Source organism: Pezoporus wallicus, unplaced genomic scaffold (genome assembly GCF_028554395.1).
Source record: "Pezoporus wallicus isolate ANWC-B61680 ecotype Strahan unplaced genomic scaffold, APGP_CSIRO_Pwel_v1 scaffold_8769, whole genome shotgun sequence".
Taxonomy (NCBI): domain Eukaryota; kingdom Metazoa; phylum Chordata; class Aves; order Psittaciformes; family Psittacidae; genus Pezoporus; species Pezoporus wallicus.
In genome coordinates, this window is record NW_026642673.1 from 587,812 (window position 1) to 594,698 (window position 6,887).

Genomic DNA, 6,887 nt, shown 5'->3' on the forward strand with positions numbered 1-6,887 from the left:
CAGCTGCGCGGGGAACGCAATCAAAGACACCCCGTAAATGATGGCTCAAGGACGCGATGTCTTCATTAAAGCTGCTTTCCACACCAGCTTCATCTCCACCGCACGGAATCGGGCTCAGCAGTGTGACAGCGAGATTTCCCTCTGCTTGCTTCCCATGCACAGCACCACACGGGAATGGCTGCATGGCTGAGGGAACTGCAGGTGCTTCGGGATGTGTCATTGTGAATAGCCAGTGCTGAAGCTCTAAAGGTCACATATAAAACACATGCTTCCAAAAAGCATTTCCAAACACATGCTTTGAATGAGGCAGCTCTGACATTACAAGATTTAGCCTCTGTAACTGGCCGTGATCCAGGATAATTTTCCTCCTAAGATGTTCTTCAGAGTTCTTTTACATCTTCATGAATCTGAAAGAACCCTTTCAAGCTGATCAGGATCCTGGGGAGAATCTAGCATGTAATTTTCATTTCTTGCACAGACTTCCCTTACAGTTTATTATCTGCATCTGTAGGCTTCAAAGCTCACTGCAGTCTGGACAGATGCTTTAAAAGATACAAAAGGTATGAGAGGAATAGTCCAGCTGTGTGCTGTTGGACTTAGTGTCTCCTCTGTGTCATTCCTGTTTCACTCCCTGGGTTCCTCAGGGAAGCTAATCAAATTCTGTTTGCTTTGACCAAACAAATGTTTCTTTCCCAGTAGTTTGAAATGCACTACAAGGAGGGCTGGTTAGAGCCCTAATTAAGGCAGCCCTAAATCATGTGGAGCACCACGCAGAGTATTGAGTTTTAGGACCCTGTTCTCTACAGCAGCTTTCTTGCATACATGAAAATAAATTGCATTCATGCAAGTATCCAGTCTACTGGGTGTTTTCCAGCAGTGGTCTCCAATGCAAATTCTCAGGGGTTAAGCTCTTGCCTTTTCTGTGCCATGGGACAGAAAAAGGGGAGGGAGTGAGGCATATTGCCTCCTGCATGCTCAGACACATTAAAGAGGAAAGTCCTCATTTATGTGCCAGAAAGGCTGCAGCATGTGTGACCTGGTGAAGTCCTCCTTGCTCCCTAAGACTCCCATTCACTCTGCAAAACTTAACATACCATCTGTATTCCAAACCCTACTTCAGATGTTCCTGCTGTAGGGATGTCCTTGCTATCTTCTGGCTGTTATAATGGTGCTCCTCAGAGCATGATCAAGGTCACTGTCCTGTTGCCATGGTGGAGGTGTATTTCTCAGCTGACTTCTTCATAATTTCATTTCTTCTTTTGGTGGCTTAGGAGGAATTATCTTCTCTTGGCTTTTATCTTTCTGGAAAGCAGCAGGTATTTTCAGTTTCTCCAGTTCTTTAGGACAAATATATTTATTGCTTCACCTGTAGCTACTGCTTAGTAGTAGTCCTGTTTCTATTATGGCTGGGATGTGCTGATACCTGTCTGGTTTTATTTCCAGATTTCACTCCACTTCGTTATGTAAAGAGGAGCCAGTAAATCTCATTTCACCAGTATATTCATAATGAATGTACATTAAAAATGAATACACATCCAAGCCTCTTTACAGCCTTTTGGCTTTAGTTACTGTGTTTACACCTCAAAATAAGGAACATTTTTCCTCTTGCACAAGAATAATGTTGTTTTCAAAGAACGTTAGAGCTCAGTAGGATAACTGTAATAGTGACTATTTGGTGAACCAAAGCTGGGCTGCAGATTCCCATCTGCAGCCTATCTTGTGCCTCGCACATAAAACCAAATATTTCTTCAGTGTGCCTGTATTTCTTCCCATGCTCTTGCAAGCAAGTCTTTTTTTGTGAAGCATTTCCCAGGTCACCAGTATTCAGCTCATGGCCTGCAGTTGGTACTGACTTTTCATTTTTCCTATTGATTTATTTGCAAACTTCAGCATCTCTTTAGGCCTTCTCTGAACAATGTAAGTGGGTCGATGAGAACTAAACTCTCCAAACGCCAGCGCCCTAATTACTGTTCAAAATTAAAGTGCTAATTGTGAAATGGCACATGATTCATCTGTCTCCATTCAAAAGCCCTTTATCAGCGTGCTTGAGGCATATTCTTTCTTTGTTTTGAGGCTGTAAAAGGAGATGGCATGAGCCTAATAAAATGCAGAACTGTGTTAGGGAGTACCAACATGTGCCATGACAATGCAGACCTTAGTAGGTCAAACATTCCAACAGTGCCATGTGCTAGGGAAAATTATGCCTTTCATTGGCTCAGCTGCAGACTGAACAGCACCTCTGCTCCTGCCTCAGCCCACTGAGGCACAGTCAAATACCAGTCCAATGTGCATTTAGGTTACGATTTCTGGAGCAATGAGGGACACTGGTAAGCATCGAAACAGCAAGAAGTGAAGTACTACCTGCTTGATTGCATGACTTGGGAATGGTAGAAGAGCTATTCTTGTATTCGCTGTATGAGAGCAATGTAATTGCTTTCAAACTTGGAAACACTGGGGCTAGGGAATTTATGGTCCTTTCTTCTTGCACAAGCTAGACTTGAAGACTTGAAGACTGTTTTTCCCAGTGACTCATCAAGTGCTTTGTATCATTTAATGCTTTCAGAGATAAATAACCCATGACATCATCTAACAAAGAAAACAACTGTAAACGAAAATCAATTGTGCCTGGCACCTATTGGGAACAGAAAACCTATGGTGGCATATATTGAGTTACATTCATTGTTTTATTTGATACTTGATGCCAGAGAATTCCAGAGCATGAAATAACTTTGTCTTATGGTGTATTTGTCAAGGATATCAGAGACTTCTGCATCCGCAGGACATATATACTGCACCTCCCTGTGAGTCATCAAGCCTATTCTCAGCTTTGTGCTGTGACTTATGTGACCTTGAGGAAGTCATTCTGCCTTTCTCTGCTATCCTATCCCTCATCCAACTATTTTGCCCTTCTGGCTGTTTGTGGCAGGGCCTTTTCTTACACTTTACCCATAAATCACCTACCACCACCGGACTAACCTTTGTTTGGCTCTAGACGTCTTTTATAGGCTTCTAGAGAATATGAACGATAACATCAAGGTATCAAATATCGGCACAGACACAATAACAATGAGATCTGCTTGGAAACAGAGATACCTCCTCGGCAAAGCCCTGATTTCTGAAGTGTTAAAGTAGATTAGGCTTTGGAGAATAATGAAGGAAATTCAAGGTATTGTGGGTCATTTCCAACACCTTATGCTGTGCTCCCAATATGCTGCTATCTCATCACAGAAGAACTGATCTCTGGAGCATCCTGGTTTGGAATAAGCCCTCCCCAGTCACAATTTCCAGGAGAGAGGCCTTGCTGCTTATAAATCAGAAATATTTGTTACAGAAGTATGTCCCTAAAGAACAAGGACTATAACCTTGGATTTGAAATAACTGAACAGTATAGTCTCAGGCTCCTGAGAGCCTCTCTGCCCCAGCCCATCACTTATTCCTTTGAACAAAGCCACAGCCGCTTCCTAGGAGTTTTGGCACAAGCCCGCCTTGTCCTGGCACCGTAGGACTTTGCTTACATTCATTACTGCTGTATTGCATTTGCATAAGCAGTGTCTCAACAAGCATGGCCCTTTATCACTGTGATTTATGGAAATGACACAGTGGATGGTTGTGCTAACTTTGCCTTGAAATTAGGATGATTCATTTATTACAGGGGTTCGCTGTGAAGTCATTGCCATTGCTGTTGTGCTTATATAAAATTAGAAACAAGGGTTGTATGATAGAGATACAGAATAGGATGAAAGGCTCCTGGGGTCCTCCCCTGTCTGCACTCTTCAAAGTGTGCAAGTAGAGGGCAGGAGTAGAGCAAAGCATGGCTCAGATGCACTGACCAAAATGTCGGGGCACAGAGCAGATCACTCGGAATTCTTGTGGTATCTGCTGTAATCTCATTAGTTGTGATGGGTTCTGATGATGTCCACGTTGTAATTTCCATTGCTGTTCAGCATTAGTCCACTTAATGTCCACTTTCTGTGGAGTGTTGCCAAGCAATTAGTTTCAGGGTGGCCCTGGATTAAACTGCATTACTGAGAAGGATGGGCGGGAAGCAGAGAGAGGGTGCTCAGCATCTCCTCTGCAGAGAAGGGTAAAACACAACTCAGCTTGCTGCAGAGACGTGCTGATGTCCCACCTGCTGAGCCCTGTAAGGGTGACCTGTAGATTCATACCTTGTCTTTTTTCAGGTGAAATGTTAGCTCCATCTTCACGGTTTACTGAAAGACTGCTGTGAGAGAAAGACCTCAAAGCAACATGGTGCAAGAGGCTTATTTCCATATCTTTAGCTGAATTTAGTGCTTTTTGGAACTGGGCTTTGAAGATCCAGGCCAGAATGGCTGTGGGATGTGTAACAGAGCCCTGGGTGCTCCCAAAACACATGAACACCAGTGGCAGGGGTTCAGGCTAAGGCCAGAAAAGAGTGTACTGCTCATCTGATTGGGCAGGGGTGAATGATTTTCACAGCTGCACTATCATACAGTGGGACAGGTTACCTGAAACATCAGGTACTTGTCTTCTATCAAGGGACCCCAGCTTGGCCTGATCTTTGCTCTGACCTACGACAGCAACTAGATCTTGGGAAGAGCAGCATAGCACCAACTTCTGATGGTATTCTGCTACCAGAAAGAAACAGCTTACCAGGAGCGTTTTAAAACATCTGTTGGTAGACAGGTTAAACCAAATGTTCTTCATATCCTCTCATTCAGTAATAAATTGTGCTGCTCTCCCAAATGCTCAGTCTGATTTAGGGACAAAATATGAGCAGCGCCATCAAAATGCAGCCTGACCTCCTTGTGTGACAAAGCACATTTATTTCTCTCCCACCATATGGTTACAATGCGACAGGAGAAAGTAAAACATTTCTTTGTCTTTCAGAGAAGAGTTTTACAAGATGCTTAACATCATTCTGTTGCTCAGTGTGCTAACCTGCAGTTTCAGAAGCTGGCCTGAGTCTGACAGCGAGCAGCTTCATGGAAATGGAGCAGTGGAAGCTTCTCCCTGAACTTGCAAAAGCCCAGACTGAAAAGACTTTCCATGCTCTCTCCTCTGTCTTTGGCAAGACAGTTTGCTTGTTTCTCCCTCACGTGAATCCTTCTAGCATTGAAGAAGTCACACTGCCTCCTTGATCTGTGAAGCTTTCTCACACAAGGGGTCAGGGAATTGAGCTTGGCAGAAAAACAGCTTTGGGAAGTGCCCGCTAATCTCAGCCCCTGCTGTGCTGGGGCAGCTTGAGCAATGCTGGCCACATGTTCAAGGCTTGCAGTGAAGATATCAGACTGCATACGCCATGTATATCCCAGGAGGCTTCTCACATGGTCACATGGTGGAGTTTCCTTGGGAACCCATCGTTTGGCCTGGGGAAATCCTTGTATTAATTCATCTTTCATTCCCAGACTTCTCCACCTCTCTCTGATAAAGGACATCACGCTTTCCTGAGCAGCTCATGGGGCAAGTGAATGGAGCTGATTCTTGTATCCATAATTTCAGCCTAATCCTTCAGCAGCCCTCAGGAAAGCTAGTACAGCCACATCTCCCTGCAAAGAGTTCCTCACCCAGCAGGCCATTCTGCAGCTCCCTTTTTAAACTGCAATCTAATTTCTTTTTCCCAGTGAACTCTGTTGCTGTTTAATGCTGCCCCGTGTCTTAGCAGAATTAAGCTGTGGTTTTAAGCATCTATCAGATGATGTTGCTAGCAAGTATTGCAAATACTTTAGACATAAAGGAACCGCTCAAGGAACAAGGTTACCTAAAATTACCATTAAACCATAAGGAAGCAAACACAGCCCTTGAAATCACATGCAATCCACAGAATCAATGTCACTTGAATGTGACTGAACGGTATGAATCCCTTTGTCATATTTGGTTTGTGTACAGGATGGTAATGAGAATTCATTCAGTTTCTTTACACAAATGGGCTTTGTTTGTTTTAATAAGATGGATTTTTTGTACAACCCTCCCCCAGTTTAAGAGTTGAAAGTATAGATGTGAAAGGCTGACTTTTCCCAAAGCTACTGCAAAACTCCTCCAGTAACCCCATTATTGAGAAAAAACAGCATTTATAAATAACAGCTCGAGTGATCTGACTGCAGAATTCAAGGTTTTGGATATATGTATACATACTTTCCATTTCTTTCAAATGTCTCTCAAATACCTGCCCGGAACAGCTCAGTGCCAGCTTGCTATGTATGTAGGTGGATGGCACATGACTGCACAAGGAACATTACCTGTTTCTTATCATGTAAGACTTAATCCTTTCAGCTCTTTGTAAAACATCCGTTTTATTCTGTTTAGAGATCAAAAAACTAATAATAATTCTATAAAGAGCAGTGACAACATTTCCTGAGATGTTTGCAGAACAAGAATCACATATGAGGAATACTGGTGCGAGCTCAGCAGCTCTGAATGTAGCTGCTTAATCTGTGCATTAGGCCAGGTTTATAATCTGGAACATAAACAACATGAGCTCATGTCTGCCTGTGGAACAGTGTGTAAATGTACTCAGTATATTGAGAAGCTCAGCCTAGTTTGAGAACTTTGACTTGAAATAGCCCCTTCTTTCAGTCTGTGACACACAGTATTATTTTATCATGGCTTCTCATTATTACTTACTGTCAGTAACAGCAGAACCAAGCACATTTATGCTGCACAAAACTAAACCAACATGCAGTCCATGTCCTGGTAGTCCTTCAGCACAGATCTCCCCAAGTGTATTCTATGGAATGTTTTGTAAATTCTATTCTGTAAAGGGTTAGGGCTGACTTCAGGACTTCATGCTAAACCCTGATTTGACTTTCTACTTCATCTCCTCATTTTCCCACCCCCTCTTTCCTCCTCCTTATGTCACATTTGTTTTACATTTAGCTGTTACAGAAACTTCCAGTTTTGCAAACGTA